We start from the raw sequence: 16,993 nt of genomic DNA, 5'->3' as shown, positions 1-16,993 counted from the left end.
CCCTGAGGGCCACCCAAGGCCCCAGGAGCATATCCAGTCTTATAAGACGGGTACTTAGATGGGTCTCTCTCTCCTTTTTTCTGGCTCTTCTGGCTTATGACCCTTTTTTTACTATAATCAGATCCCAGGATGAGGAAGGATTCCAGTAGGCTTCTCCTGTGGTCTCACATCCCCATTTACCACAAAAAAGTAACCTGATGACCCTCCACATCGTCTCTTCATCTCTCTGATATGTCCCTGCCCTGGGCAGATGTAGAAGTTTGCTGCCTGGAGGTTGGCTCAGAAAAACTGTCCTGAACATCCCAATGTGCTCCCTATACCATGAGGGACACATTGTTCCTCTGGGGGTGGTTTATCTAAATTGTCATAATTAGAAAGATCCCAAGCCAGGGAACCGGCAGCTAACTTACAGATATCAGGTGCAAGATCAAGCCACCAAGTCCAAAGGGGGTGCACTGCGGTTTTTGACCACACGACATTGCCCTCTTCATTAAGCACTTCCCATGTCAGTTTTTGAGGGACATGAGGGTTATCCCCCAAGGTTAGAGCTACGGCGAAGGCGCAGCTTAAGAGGATTGTCACTGGCTGCTACTGTCCAATTATCTTCGCGGTTGTCTTCATTTTGACTGGGTGTCTTTTTTATGTGAGAAGCGTAGATCCAGGCAGCAATTCCGTCTACCTTTACTGCCATGGGGGGGGGGTCAACAGCACTAGAAAGGGTCCTTTCCACCAAGGCTCAAGTGTGCCAGCGCGGCGATGTCGTCTGACCAGGACTGAGTCTCCGACTTGGAACCCGTGGGGCACCGCGGTGGTCCCTGGAGTATAGGCTTCTTTGATCTGATTCCAGATCTGTGTTCTGACAACTTCTAAGGCCTTTAAGTGGGTAAACTGAGCAGAGAAGGATGAGTCAGTGCAGGGATCCAATATCCCGCCTGACTCAGTCAAAGGGGGTGGTCCACCATGTAGGATTTCATAAGGGGTAAGGCCGAAATGTCCAGGTGTGTTTCGGGCCTAAGAAGCGCAAAGGGGAGGAGGGTCACCCAGTCTTTGCCGCCGGTCTCAATAGCCAATTTAGTAAGGGTCTATTCATTCTTTCTGCCTGTCCTGAGCTCTGGGGTCTGTAAGCACAATGTAATTCCCAATTAGTCCCCAGTTGTGTGGCCAACTCCTGACTTACCTGGGCAACAAAAGCCGGCCTGTTGTCTGAACCGATTACCAGGGCAGGATTTCTTCCAGGATCTTCTTGGTTACTACTTGAGCAGTTTCAGACTTGGTGGGAAAGGCTTCCACCCATCCTGAAAAAGTGTCTATAAAAACTAGAAGGTACTTATTACCATATTTTCCTGGCTTAATTTCAGTGAAGTCTACCTCCCAATAAACTCCTGGCTGATCTTCCCTCATCCTTTTCCCAGGTTCTTTGAATGGTCGGGCAGCATTGGTCAAGGTACAGGCATGACATGACTCTACTACTTCTTTTACTACTGTATTTAATCTTAGAACATAATATTTAGAACCTTTGATTAATTGCTTAAGTTTTTCATTTCCAAGATGAGTTAGCTAGTGTATTCATCTCACATAGTCTTGGCCTTCTTTAGCGGGCAGAATGATTCGTCCATCTTTGGTTTTTGCCAATCCATTGGAACTGAGCATTCGAGCTTTCCCTGCACAGGTCATATCTTTGATTAAATCATAATCTTTATAGAGTTAGATGAAGCTGGGATCCATGGCTTGCGGGGGTTCTGGTGGGGTTCCAGTTTTCTCCGCCAGCACTACTGCTCCCTGGGCAGCTTGTTTTGCTGTTAGATCAGCCATTTGGTTCCCCTTTGTGACTGGGTCAGTCCCCTTCTGGTGTCCCAGGCAGTGGACCATGGCTAATTATTTTGGAAGATGTATGGCTTCTAGGAGGGCCAGGATCTCCTCTTTATTTTTAATGTCTATTCCTGCTGAGGTGAGTAGGCCCCTCTGTCTGTAGCTGACCCCATGAACGTGGGCTGTGGCAAAAGAATAACGGCTGTCAGTGTAAATGTTGATAGCCTTACCTTCTGCCAGACGCAGAGCTTGAGTCTGTGCCAGGCGCTCAGCTCTTTGAGTGGAGGTTCCTTCTGGTAGACTGCTAGCTCAAATTACCTGCTTTCCATCCACCACTGCTGCTCCCTCCCTTCTTTTACCTTCTACCACAAAACTGCTGCCGTCCGTATACCAGTTATGCACACAAGGCCAAGGTTGGTCAGTCAGGTCTTTCCTGGTCCCGATTTCTTCAGCCAGGACGTCAGTGCATCGGTGCACCGGGGTAGAGTCATCTGCTTTGAGGAGCAGGGTGGCCGGGTTGAGAATAGCAGGAGGAGCAAAGGTTATCCAATCATTTAACAGCAAGGTCTGGTAATGTGTCATCCGGGCGTTTGTCATCCAGTGGTCGGGGAGCTGCCACACAATACTTTCTAAAGCATGGGGAGCAATTATAGTCACGCGCTGACCCAGAGTGAGCTTATCCGCGTCTCTGACAAGTAGGGCTACTGCCGCAATGGCTTTCAAGCAAGAGGGCCACCCACTGGCGACGGGGTCTAACTTTTTAGATAGGTAGGCTACCGGCCGCTTCCAGGGCCCCAGGGTCTGAGTCAGAACTCCAGGGGCTACTCCAGCCCCGCTTATCAACATATAGAGTGAAAGGCTTAGTCAGATCTGGCAGGGCCAAAGCAGGAGCTGTGAGCAGGGCAGTCTTTATATTATCAAAGGCTCTTTGGTGCTCCTCCGTCTAGGTGAATGGGACCTTTTCTTTAGTAAGTGGGTACAGAGGGGCCACCAGTGTGACGAACCCTGGTATCCAGAGTCTACAAAAACCCACAGTTCCCAAAAACTCACGTACTTGTCACGGAGTAGTGGGGATCGCGATTTGCATCACAGTCTTTTTTTGTGCTTCAGTGAGCCACCGCTTCCCTTCTTGGAGGGTGTATCCTAGGTAGGTCACCTCCGAGTGGCATAACTGGGCTTTCTTGGCGGACACCTGGTACCCCAACTCACCTAATTCATTTAGGAGCTTTCTGGTCCCGTCGAGGCACAGTTCCTGGGTCAAGGCTGTGACTGCAAGAGAGAAATCCGAGGGTTCCGGACCCTGAAGGGTGCAAGGTCATGGTGGAGTGCTTCATCGAAAAGAGTCGGTGAATTCTTGAATCCCTGTGGCAACCTAGTCCAGGTCAGTTGACCCGTATGACCTCCTTCGGGATCTCGCCACTCAAAAGCGAACAGGGGTTGGCTACTCGGATGCAATCTGAGACAGAAAGAGGCATCTTTCAAATCCAGAACGGTGTACCAGGATCGTTCAGGCGGTAAGGAACTCAGCAAGTTGTAAGGGTTGGGCACAGTTGGGTGAATGTCCTGTACCCATTTATTGACTTCTCTTAAGTCCTGGAAGGCTGATAATCATTGGTGCCAGGCTTACGTACGGGCAGGAGGGGAGTATTCCAAGGGGACCGGCAGGGAATCAGTATACCTTGTTGTAACAGTCTCTGGCTATGTGGTCGAATGCCTTCTTTAGCCCCTTGAGTCATGGGGTACTGTCTGACTGAGACAGGGGTGGCAGCCACTTTCAGCTCGACTATGACAGGTGGCACTTGTTTGGCCAGTCCCATTCCAGTCTGCTCTGCCCAAACCTCTGCAAAAGCTGTCAGCCATTCTTTAGGGGGCAAAATCCCAGTCTTGGGTTCATGGAGGCGATATTCTTTTTCTAGACTTAGAACTAAGCATGTTATAGGGGTCTCTCCCCAGATGACTTCTGGTCCCTCTGGGGTGAAGTGGACCTGAGCATTTAGTTTGGTCAACAAGTCCCTCCCCAGAAGGGGCGCCGGGCACTCAGGAATCACAAGAAAAGAGTGGTTTACTTGCCTTTTTCCTATTTCTAAACTTCTTTTGGTTGTCCAGGGGTAAAGTTACTTCCATTGGCTCCCATCACCAGAGTTCTTTTTGATCCTAATTGTCCTAATGGTTTAGTCAAAACTGAGTGTTCGGCTCCTGTATCCACTAAGAAATTAATGGGGTTCCCCTCCACACAAAGAGTTACCCTAGGCTCGGGGAGGGGGACCGAGCCCCGACTCCCCTAATCTTCCTCGAGGGCCAGTATTTTGGGGCCCTTTTGTTTTTTTCGGGGGCACTCTCTGGCCCAGTGTCCATTTTCTTTACAGTATGCTCATTGGTCTTTCTCAAGTTGTAGCCTCCGTCCTCCCGGGGGGGGGGTCTCCTTGCCCTGTTGACCAGGTGTCCTGACTGTCCTTTCTCTGACCTTTCTCCACCTACTACTGTGGCCAAAACCTTAGTCAAATTCCTCTCTTGGCGGAGATCCCGCCGATTTTCCCTCTCTTCTGCCTCCTTTTTTTCTCTTTCTTGTTTTTCTTCCTCAGTCTCTCTCTTGTGATACACTTTCTCTGCCTCTTTTACTAAATCCTGCAAAGTATAATCCTGGAGCCCCTCTAGTCTCTGCAACTTTTTCTTGATATCAGAGGCCGACTGCCCTATAAAAGCCATGGCTACGGCCACCTGCTGTCCCTCAGAGGAGGGATGAAATGGGGTATATCTCCTATAAGCCTCCATCAGTCGTTCCAAGAAGACAGAGGGTGGCTCCACCTGACCCTGTAGGATTTCTCTTACCTTTGCCAAATTGGTGGGTCGCCGTGAGGCCCCCTTGAGACCTGCCACTAGAGCCCGGCGGTAGACCGTGAGACGCCCCCTACCTTCCACAGAGTTGTAATCCCAGTCAGGGCGGGCCAAGGGGAAAGCAGCATCTATAAGATTAGGAAGATTGGTGAAGGTCCCATCGGGTCCTGGAACATTTTTTCTGGCCTCTAGGAGGATCCTCTCTCTTTCTTCAGTCATAAAGAGGACCTGCAAGAGTTGTTGACAGTCGTCCCAAGTGGGCTGATGAGAATACATCAGGGATTGAGGAGTCCCGTCAAGCCCAAGGGGTTCTCTGAAAAAGAGGGGTGGTTAGTTTTCCAATTGTACATGTCGGCCGATGAAAATGGCCAATACTGCAGTGGGATTAATTCTCCTGGAGCTGGAGCAGATCCATAAGCCTGTAATGGTAGGGCAATGGTGGAGTCAGGTCCTGCGCCAGATCCCTCTGGGCTGCGGCCCCGGCCACTTCGAGTCCTGGCCGCTGGCCCTATTTTGAAGGCCGTCTGGGAGTCCATTGGGGCCGGCACCTGTGGGGGGGGCTGCATGAGGAATGGGTTGATGATATGGGGAAGGAGGATGGTCAAGGAGGGAGACATCATCAATTTCAGGATAGATCCGCGGGGGAGCTGATGGAGCGGGCGCCAGAGGACCTGAAGGAGGTACTTTTGGTTTCGAGGCCACGGCCACTGTCGCAGTCTCTATTCCCGATGTCCAGGGTTTCATCCAGGGTGGTGGGTTTTGGATTAGGTCTTGCACATGAGAATGTAGGGAACCTGATCAGGGTGTCCCCCTGTGGCCTGAAAAATAATTCGCTTGAGAGCGGAAATAACAGATAGGTTAAAACTTCCCCCCTGAAGGCCATACCACACCAAAACTTGGCCATTCAGAGGAACAAAAAGTCTGCCAAGTCCTTTTCTGACCTCAACAGAAAGATTATGAGCACTAGTCTTAACGTCCGTCCAATGGTCCAGAGTCAGTGTTAGTGGGGTCGTCACAGTCTGTCCCATGTCTACCTCTATTAACAAAAATAAGCCCGAATACAGAAAGACAAGAACACAAAAGCAGCTGTCAGCTTCAAGTCGACCCGTAGTTCTGAAAGGAGCCAGACAGCCTAGAAATGGCCCTTTGACACAGATTGTCTAGGAGAAAATTTATCTCCCGACCTCTCCCCCGTGGAGGTCCAGCAGGCGTCCCTGGTCCTCCTCCTGTACTCCCGGGACGTCTCCCAGGGCGAACAAACCGTGGACACCTGGACATGTCTATCCCCATCCACTCCGCTCCTCCTCCTGGAGAGCAGCCTCAATAGAGCATTTGCAAAAACGAAACTGCGATCACACCAGATTTTTGAACAGGCCACAAACACAGAGTCACAACAGAACAACAGCAGAAAACAAAATTCTTACCTCCAAGTGGGTCTAGGACCCCTGAGTGGTCGCGCAAATCCCGGACTAGCCCCCAAATGAAAGACCCCTGTAGGTAGACCCTCGCTCAAATCTTGGGAATAGCGAGCACCCAGTGAGACATTGGGACCGAACTTGCTGCAATCACACGAGGAAGTTTATTGAAAACGGGATTGAATGAAATCTCAGGCCAGCATGCTGGGGTCGAGACTCATATACCACGCAGGGGTAGAGGAGTTCGACCCCGACCCAAACTTGTGACAAGCTTATAAAGGCAAAAACCACAGAAGAAAAGAGGGGGACTGGGGAGGAAATAGGGGAATTGCAAAGTTACAGATTTACTCATCACTGTCTTTCTCAAGAGAGTTTCGGGAGCGGACACCTACAGGGGACTGGGTGCCCAGGGTGACGAGTCTATGCCCTTACAGAGAACTAGTAATTTTTTTCTACTCTTCACTTCTTCTTTTCTTTTCTTTCTTTCATTCGTTCATCATTCTTTTAAAAACTAGGTTAACTGAAGTTTTTTTTTTTTTTTTTTTTTTTTTTTTTTTTATGTGATTTCTGGTTTTTTGAGACAAGGTTTCTGTACGTAGTGCTGGAGTGAGTCCTGGCTGTTTCATGTCAAATACTTACTTTTTTGTCCCTAAACAAAGAACAAATACATAAAGTCAAACATGAAAAAAGAACTATAGGAATCATCAAGAGATGAGAAAAACTGTGGTACTGCTGTTGTCAATAAGAAAAGCAGGGCATGAGGGAATGACACCATGAAACAGGGTTCAAGCAGAGAGTTGTTTTATTCATTCATTTATTGTTTTAATTAGGGGAAGTTATCATAAAAATAGGAAAGAGAAGGGAAAGGGGGGAAACCAGCCTCCTGGAGACATGAGCAGCAGGAATGAGGAGAAAGGAAAGAGGGGAGAGAGAGAAGGATGGGAGATAGGCAGGACCCTTTTAAAAGGAAACATAGTGAATTGCTCTTAGAGGTTAAGGTTGAGCTCCTATCCTGTCAGAACACGAAATACAGGCCAGTACAGATGCCTGAATACTAACACCAGCAGCTAGCTACCTTGTCTCATATGTTTGAGACAGGTTCTCTCTGCATAGCCCTGGAAATCAGAAAAATGAAACTAGCTCTGTAGATCAGACTGCCCATGCCTCCTGAGTGCTACCACAACAGCTTGGCTAATTTCATCATCTTTCACCTTTCTTATTTATTACCTGTCTGTCTGTCTGTCTGTCTGTCTGTCTGTCTTTAGTCATTGATTCATTCATTCATCCATTCATGCCATTGATATTGGGTCATTTCTGGTGGAAGGTGATGGTTGGATGAGAAGAAGCCTTGGTGCTGAGGACAAATCTGTCTTTCTTTCTTCCTTCCTTCCTTCCTTCCTTCCTTCCTTCTTTCTTTCTTTCTTCTTCATAGTTACTCTGTGTAGCCATGTTTGTCTTAGAGCGTGGAGCAACCATTCTCAGGCTCCAGAATTCTGGGAACACAGGCCAGAATGTCCATCTGTGGCTAAAAGTTGGGAATTTCTCTGTGTAACTTGGGAGCCTGGCCTGATTCTCATTTCTTTTTTTTTTTTTTTTTTTAAGTTTGGGCTGGCCTCAAAGTCAAAGAGATCTATCTGTCTCTGTCTTTGCCTCTGGATTGCTGGATTAAAGGTGTGTGCCGCCGCCGCCACCACCACCCAGCTCCACTGGAATACTTAGATTTACATATGTCTTACATTCCAGTTAAACTCTGCTGGAGGGTATGGAACCCTTCATTACATTACTTGTTTGAACGCATTCATTTTCACATTTGTGAGGGGGGAAATGAACTTTACATGGTTTAATTCATATTTTAACTTGCTCCTTCTTTTTTTTTTTTAAGAGAGGGTCTGTGTTCTGTGTCTTTATCTGTGCCCCACCAAACAACATGGCCCGGGGCTTGTTTCTGAGTACTGCTATGAATGAAAGCAGTGAGCTACTCTTCAAAGTATTTTGCCTGTACTGATGTGGTTGCTGTTACTATATAGCACATAGCACAAACAGGGAGAGGCATGCATGAGAATCCAGGCTTGTCAAAGAATAAAGAGGACTTCCCTGGCAGTGGGGCTTTACAAAGACTGTTGCTGTGTCTCTTATGTTTCTTATGTATGTGTGTAGTTGTGAATCTATTGTGAATTTTTAAACAGGTGGACTGTGAGCAGTTGTTAGTCCTTTGGTCTCTCTCTAGCTTGGCATTTTGTTTATTTATTTACTTATGTAATTATTTTGTTGCTGTTGTTTACTTTATTTAGTGTGGGCCTCTCATCTGCCTGCCTGCCTGCTTGCTTAACTGCATGCATGCTCACAGTTTCACTGTGGAAGGTTTCCCATTTAGAGTTTGTTGATTCTGTGCAGGGAGATATAGACTTCAGTTTTTCAAGACAAGTTTTCTCTGTGTAACCTTGGCTGTCCTGAAACTCAGTCTGTAATTCACAGAGCTCTCCCTTACACAGGCTCCTGAGTGCTGGCATTAAAAGCATACATCATCACCACCACCCAGCAATTAATTTCACCTTTCAAATCTATGTATGTATGCATGTACGTACATATGTATGTACGTACCTGCGTGTGTGTGTGAGTGCGTGTCTGTCTGTCAGTCTGTCTATCTATCTTTACTTACTTATTTTTCTGTTATGTCTGCCCATACAGAGAATCCAAATCCTCTGGCCTCACTACACAATCAAAGTCACATGAAGTTAAAATAATTAACCTGCCATTAATAAAGAAAAACAGCCAAAAATAATAAATGAATAAAAGCAAAGAGAACCAGGCCTGGACATGGGATGAAGCTTCAGGTGTTGGGTTGGAAAGTTGAGCTAGACAAACATAGCAGTGTGGGCATACACACAGAAAGAACAAAGCAAGTTCTAGAGGGTGTTGGGACTTGGGACAGCATAAGAAGGCAGAAGACTGATTGCTAAGCGAGTCTTTTTCTTTCATTCATTCAATCATTCATTCATTCTTTCTTTCTTTCCTTCTTCCTCCCATCTCCTTTTTTTTTTTAATAAAAGGGACATAAATGCCAGACTCACAGGCACACAGCACAATCTCAGTGCTGCTGAAATTGAAGGCCTTTGCCAGCAAGACCCAGCCTGTACTTCTGTACATTTTTGTCTCCCTTTCCCTTGATCTTCTGTAAATCCACATTTCTTCTTTTCTCTTCTCCTCTATCTCTCTCTCTCTGTCTCTCTCTCTGTCTCTCTCTCTCTCTGTCTCTCTCTCTCTCTCCACATCTCTCTGTCTTTTTTCATTTCCCTCTCATCCCAGAGTGGAAGGTAAACTTGTATGGTGTTTTTCTTTCCATGTAAGAGTGTGCTGTCTCGATCAGGAGAGCCTCCTCACAGTTCTTCACATAAAAATTGGTAAGTAGGTAGATAGATAGATTTTTAAGGTAAAATTACTAAGTGGTATTTAGTCTGAGAACTGGGGGTAGGTGTGTGTCCTTGTGTGTGCGGGGTCTGCAGTTGCAGCCTGAAACGCAACAGCAAACAACAAAAGCGAGAGCAAGTAGTAAAATGTAGATAAAAGGAGACTTAAATGGCACAGGAATGCCATCGATGCCTACCTCTCTCTCGCCGAGTCTTACATCACTTGATTATGGCAACCCCTCACCCCACACAGTCAGGTATGTAACTGATCGACCGGCCAGTGACATTCTTTGGGTGGAGCCTCCCTCTCAGAGAGTGATTCACCTGTTTTCTTAGCTTCCAGTCATACTTTAGTTTTTGTGGGCCGAGGGGGTTGGCCCGAGTCCAGCCGGAGTTCTACTATGTTCCGGCATGTTAAGAGTCCCTTTCTTCTTGCTTTTCCTTTTTACTTTCTCCTGTGTGCTGGTAGGGCCTGCCTGAGTTCTGGCTGCATTTTCTATGTCCAGGTGTGATAACACGAGTAACATAAAATAGCTGGTCACACTGTAACAAGTCTGGAGGTTAGGTGTCAGAAAATGAGAAAGATATGAGAGGCAGAACAAAAAAGTAAATAAAATAAAAGCTTGAGCAGGGAGGTATTGCTTAAGTTGGGCCATTTTCTAACCAAGCTTCTTAAGAAGAATGGCTTTTTATATACAATTTCCTTCGGGGATTGGAAGAAAATGGTACAAATTCATGAGACGGCTACTCAATACAGATCAAGGGGAACAGTGTGTATCTGAAGAAGGTTTCTCACTAAGCCCACCATCTCCTTGGAACCAATGACTACAGCTCATTGTGCTGGGAATGGTTTTGTTTTCAGGTTCTGAAACAATGACTCCACAAAGGCCCTGGCTCCAGACTATTACATTCTCTCCCAAGCATCTTCCTTGTTTTAAATAAGGAGCTTTATTTTATTATCCATAGCTCAGGGCCTGATGAAACACTTCTAGGGCTAGGACCGCAGGCTGTGATTGACTTTGCCAATCTCCTTCCTGAGTTTCAGAGTCAGGACCTAAACAGAAAGTCTGCCTCGCTCAGTCCTATCCTAATCAAAACAGAGTTTTCCTTTTCAAACAGTTGTCATCTGGACTCATCTTACCCATCCAGCGGAACTATGATTTTCACTAGATGAAAAGTGGATCATTATGGCACACCACGGCCTAATGTTCCCTGTGACACAATAATGCCGCCTGTGAACCTTGTGCAACCCCTGTTCTGTGATATGAATTTGGGCATTGTGGCTCTTTGTAAATGAGGGGTTTCTCCTTTTTCATGTGTTGGTCACTAATGTCTGAAAAGGAAATGTGTATTTTAGCATCCTTATTTCTATCAGGCCTGGTTAGCATACTGTTTCTGTGGATTATTTTAGAGGGAGCACTAGCTCAGCTAAATATTATTTCTTGGAACTTATTATCCCCTAAGAATTGTTGCGATTTATAGGTCTATTTACATTGTTTGACTGTTCTTGATTTAATTTTGGTAAGTGATAGTTATCCAGAAACTTGTCCAATTCCTTTGTATTTTCAATTTTTGTGGAATACAGATTTTTCAAATTATGACCTAAAAATTGTCTGGATTTCCTCTGTGTCTGTTGTTATGTTCCCCATTTCATTTCTGATTTTGTTAATTTGCATGTTTTGTCTCTGCTTTTTCATTAATTTGGATAAAGGTTTGTCTATCTTGTTGTTTTTCTCAAAAAAAAAAAAAAAAAAAAAAAAAAAAGCAACTCTTTGTTGCATTGATTTTTTGTATTGTTTTCCTGGTTTCTATTTTGTTGATTTCAGCACTCAAGTTGATTATTTCGTGGCATCTACTCCTGCGGGGTGAATTTGCTTCTCTCTGTTCTAAGGTTTTCAGTTGGGCTGTTAATTGTCTTATGTGAATATCCTCTGTTTTCTTCATATGGGCACTTAGTGCAATGAACTTCCCTCGCAGCACTGCTTTCAAGGTGTCCCATAAGTTCGGGTATGTTGTATCCTCATTCTCGTTGAATAGTAGAAAGTTTTTAATTTCAGTCTTTATTTCTTCTTTGACCCAGGAGTGGTGCAAGTGCACATTGTTCAGTTTCCATGAGTTTGCAGGTTTTCTGCTATTTGTGTTCTTGTTGAATTCCAATTTTAAAGCATGGTAGGCCAATAAGATACAGGGGACTATTCCTATTCTCTTTCTATCTGTTGAGGTTTGTTATGTCACCTAGTATGTGGTTGATTTTAGAGAAGGTTCCATGTTTAGCAGAAAAGAAGGTATATTCTTTTGTCTTTGGATGGAATGTTCTATAGATGTCTCTTAACCCCAGTTGAGACATAACTTCTGTTAATTCTTTTGTTTCTTTGTTGAGTTTCTGATTTGTTGTCCTGTCTACTGTTGAGAGTGGTGTATTGAAGTCTCCTACTATAAGTGTGTGAGGTTTTATATGAGCTTTGAGTTTTAGTTGTGTTTCTTTTACGAATGTGGGTGACTTTGTATTAGGGGCATAGATGTTCAGAACTGAGACTTTGTGTTGATGGATTTCCCCTGCGATGAATATGAAATGACCGTCTTCATCTCTTTTGACTAATTTTGGTTTGAAGTCTAACTTGTTAGATATTAAGATAGCTACGCCTGCTTGCTTCTTATTTCTATTTGATTGGAAAATCTTTTCCCAACCCTTTACCCTGAGGTAATGTCTATCTTTGAAGCTTACATGTGTTTCTTATATGTAGCAGAAGGATGGATTCTGTCTTCGTGTCCATTCTGTTAGCCTGTGTCTTTTTATATGTGAGTTAAGACCATTAATATTGAGGGTGAGTAAGGACCATTGATTGTTGATGCTTGTTTGATTTAGGTTTGTTGTTGGCAGTGGTATTGTGAATATATTAGTTCTGCTTCACCCTTGGTTTCTGGTGTATTTGGATTAACTGTTGGCTATATTTTTGTTTGCGTAAATACCTTCCTTGTGTTGGAGTTTTCCTTCCAATACTTTCTGTAGGCCTGGATTTGTAGATATGTATTGGGGAAATCTGGTTTTGTCATTTAATATCTTGTTCTCTCCATCTATAGTGATTGAGAGTTTTGCTGGATATAGTAGCCTAGGCTGGCATCCATGTTCGGTTTGCTTCTTGTACTTTCATGGGCATGTCCTTCTTCAGATTTGGAAAGTTTTCCTCGATGATTTTGTTGAATATGTTTTCGGCACCTTTGAGCTGGGCTTCCTCACCTTCGTCTATGCCTATTATTCTTAGGTTTGGCCTTTTCATGGTGGCCCACATTTCCTGGATGTTTTGTGTTAATTATTTGTTGGATTTATGATTTTCTTTTCGATGAATCTATTTCTTCTAGTTTATCTTCTGTGCCTGAGATTCTCTCTTCCATCTCTTGAATTCTATTGGTTATGCTTGTGTCCGTAGTTACCGATTTTTTGCCCAGCTTTTCAATTTCGAGCATTCCTTCCGTTTGTGTTGCCTTTATTTTCTCTATTTCAGTTTTCAAGTCTTGAACTGTTTCTTTCACCTGATTGTTTTTTTTTATTGGCTCTCTATAATTTCGTTAAGGAATTTGTTCATTTCTTCCACTTTTTTGTTTGTTTTATTCCTCCATTTCTTTAAGGGATTTTCTCACATCTACTTTGAGGGCCTCTATCATTTTTATGATGGTAATTTTTAAGTCATACCCTTCTGCTTCCTCTGCTTTTTTGTTGTGTTCCATTCTAGTTGGTGTAGATTCCCTAGATTCTGGTGGTGTCATGTTTGTCTTTCTGTTGTTATGTGTTCTCTTGTATTGCCTTCTTCCCATACCTTCTTCCAGTAGGTGTTGGTGGGTTCTTTCCCCTCTCTCTATGGTTCTTCGCTGCTGGGCTTATGTGGGTCTGAGATTCAATATCTATAGCTCTGTGTGGTCCAAGCTCTCTATGAGGTTTCTCCGCAGACAGGGATCCAGGGATGGTGTCAAGGATGAGGATCGAGAAGAAGATGCCAGCAAGTACTCACAGTGGTTTTCTGGCCAATAGCTCTGGCCAATAGCTGGCCGAAGAGGGCAAGGGCTGAGCTGGAACTTGAGAAGTTTTTGCAGGATAGTTGGATCTCCCTGGAAACTGGCGCTCTCCAGCTGAGACGTCTTTTTTTGGCGGAGGCCAGGATTTGTGGATCAAGTATCTTGCCTGCAGGAACTCAGAGTGGACCCGCAGAGATAGGCAGATCTCTCGTAGGGGCCCGGGACTCCAGCAGAGGACTGGAGGTGGGGTCAGAGACCAAGCCGGTGGAAATTATGGGTGGTCCCGTGTGGATAGCCAGGTCTCCTTTGTTCAGAGTTGCTCAGAGAAGTCCCCAAAGTAGGGTGGACTGTTGGCTCCACCCTCTTTCCCAGTTCTCAACCAGAGAGGTAGGACCATGGGTGGTATAGGGCACAGGGTAGGGGGGTAGGCTGGCGGTGGGGATGGGTGGGGGTGTATCAGGGCTCCAAGGGTGCTCTTGATGTGGAGCGGAGACAGGAGCAGCAGGATCAGGGGCCATCCCAAGGAGTTCGGGCAGGGGAGGGGGGAAAAGAGGTTGTAGGGGTAAGGCAGCCCAGATTGGGCCCAGACTCACCTCTGGCCAATAGCTGACAGAAGAGGACAAGGGCTGAACTGAAACTTGAGAAGGTTTTGCAGGATAGTCGGGTCTCACTGGAACTGGCCCTCTCCAGGTGAGACCTTGTTCTTTGGCTGTGGCCAGGATTTAGGGGACAATATCTTCCCTGCAGGAACTCAGATTGGACCCGCAGAGATAGGCAGATCTCTGGGAGGGGCCCGGAACTCCAGCAGAGGACTGGAGGCGAGGTCAGAGACAGAGCCGGTGGAAATTACGGGTGGTCCCGCGGGGATAGTCAGGTCTCCTTTGTTCAGTGTTGCTCTGAGAAGTCTCCGAAGTAGAGTGGGCTATACATTACATTTTAAAATGAGCTATGTAAACACAATACCTAAACAAGAGGAGAAATATACTTATCATAAATGGACCTTAAATTTATATTAATAAATGAAAATCCATTCCAAAACAAAGTATTCATTTATTTGCCATAATCCCCTTTTTACCTTTCAGAAGAGATTGATTGTGATTATTAACCATTTATAACCTATCCCATTTAAATGAAAGCAAAAATTCATAAACAATATTTAGAAATTTGGGCATCGTTTCTTCCAAACTACTTCCTGTTACAGGGGGCACTATAAGGGGCAAATCCAAAGAAGACGCATAAATCCCAACTGTAGTTTTCTGTGAGGCTGCCTTGACCCAGCTGTTTTGAATGGCAGATCACCTAGGACACTGATTCAGGTGGTCTTACTTGATCAGACCATGGTAGTCTAGAAGGAATCCATAGATTTTCATTTTCTGTGGAAACAAAAATAGAAACCCTTTTCCACAGTAACCTGTCCTTAGACTTACATTTTTGAGTCAAAGTATTTTAATATGTATTAATTGGATTAATCCAGCCACATTTCTTTTTTTTCCTTTTCTTTTTTTATTTAATTTATTATTTTACATGTTGATCCCAGTTCCTTCTATTTTCCTCCCTTTTGCACTCTCTTCCCCCTCACATGCACCCTGACCACCCTCCCCTCCCATCACCTCACCCAAATTCCACATGTAAGGCAATGCCATCCAGGTGGGGTCATGTAGATCTGTTAGGTCATTTGAAGTAGTGACTAGGAATCCTCTTCTGTCTCTAGGTTAAGACAGTATCCCTCTATGGGGGATATGGTGACAAGTTCCTTTTGTGCACCAGGGATACATCCTGGTTCCACTGTCTAAGGTTCCTTAGAATGCTCATTCCTTCTGGCTGAGTCCCATATTCAGGGGGGCCTGAGTCAGTCCCATGCTGGATTCCCAGCTCTCAGTCTGGAGGCACGTTAGCTCCTACTTGTTCAGGTCAGCTGTCTCTATGTGATTCTGCAACCTGGTCTTGTCCTCTCCATCTGCATCTGGGTTATAGTTAGATTCAGTGTTAGGTATGGGTGTTTGCTTCCTTTCCAACAGGTATTAGATGAGGGCTCCATGGATGCATTAGTTGTTGATCTCATTATCCGCGAAGGGCAATTATGGTAGCCTTTCCACGGGTGGTCAAATTGTTAGTTGGTGGCAGTCTTGTAGGTCTCTAGACCTTTCCTTGTGTTCAATTTTATGTTCAAACCAATACTGGCTCCCTCTTTTATGTTTTCTCTTTCTTCTCTCTCTCTCTTCAGTCTTCTAGTCCTACCGTGATTCAATCTTCCTAGTCACACGTGTTTTCATCTCCTCCCCATCTCTTTCTCCTACTTCTGTCTACATTCACTGCCCCCTTACTTCCCCTTTGCTCTGGGGGACTTGTACATTCTTGTTTCTGTGAGGGACATTATATGAATCTCTTAGAATCACCCTCTTTGGAATATAACAAAAGATCCACATCCATGTAACAATGACATTTGTTTAACTATGTTCATAGTTGCATTATTTGTAATAGCAAGAACTTGGAAGCAACATAGATGGCACTCAACTGAAGAATGGTTAATGAAGATGTGGCACATCTACAAAATGGAATACTACTCTGCAGAAAAAAAAATAGTGGAATCTTGAAATTCACAGGCAAGTAGATGGCACGTAAAGAAACCTTCCTGAATGAGGTAACCCAGTCACAAAAAGAGGAGCATAGAATACACTCGCTCATATATGGATTTTAGAACTAGAGCAAAGGATCACCAGCCTATAATTCACACCACCAGAGGAACTAGGATACAAGGTGTATTCTAAGAGATTCACATTTCTTTTAAGATGTTGAATTTCCTTCTACCTCTTCCTAAATCGTATTTGTCTGCCAGTCCCACCTATCTTGATTTCAGATTGGCCAACTAGGTTTTATTCTTTAACCAATAAGAGAAACATACTTACAAAATGACATCTTCCATCCAATTCCCTATCACTACCTGGGTCATCAATTGTTATATTCTGGTGTCTGTCCTCAAAATATTATTTAAGCCTGGATAGACTGACCACCCTTACTGTGTTTCAAAAATTATTAGGAAATATAAATTGTTTTCAATGTAGTTTGGCCCTATCTACTGCATAGATCAGGCTCTTATTTGATATTTTACAAGGAGCGTCTGATCCCAATTCTCCATGCACCTTAACATCTGCCCGTGATAATGCATACAGTTTGTGCAAAAATGACTCTAGTCTGCACACTTAAATTATATTGACTATTCTCAAAACTTCATGCCATTAGTTTTTGTTTGAGCATATTCCCATACAGCAGTGTTTTGGCAAACTTGTCCTATATTATGGGTGCATAAACATACATCTTCAGGAAAATGAGTTAGAACTTATCCCAGGCAATGCTGTCTTTTTTTTTTTTAAAAAAATTATTTATTTATTTTATATACCAAGTCTATTTAAATGAAAACAAACATTTATAGACAATATTTGGGAAATTGGGCGTTGTTGTTTCCAAACTACTTCCTGCTGGTAAGGGACACTCTCATGGGGGATTCTAAGAAGATTC

At 44.5% G+C, this 16,993-nt stretch overlaps 1 pseudogene; it reads right to left on the bottom strand.

The window, feature by feature from the left end:
* Nucleotides 1–268: 268 nt before the first annotated feature.
* On the bottom strand, nucleotides 269–5,689 carry LOC127214524 (uncharacterized; annotated as a pseudogene).
* Nucleotides 5,690–16,993: the final 11,304 nt, after the last annotated feature.

Source organism: Phodopus roborovskii, unplaced genomic scaffold (assembly GCF_943737965.1).
Source record: "Phodopus roborovskii unplaced genomic scaffold, PHOROB, whole genome shotgun sequence".
NCBI classification, from domain to species: Eukaryota; Metazoa; Chordata; class Mammalia; order Rodentia; family Cricetidae; genus Phodopus; species Phodopus roborovskii.
This window is presented reverse-complemented; position numbering and strand designations above follow the sequence as displayed.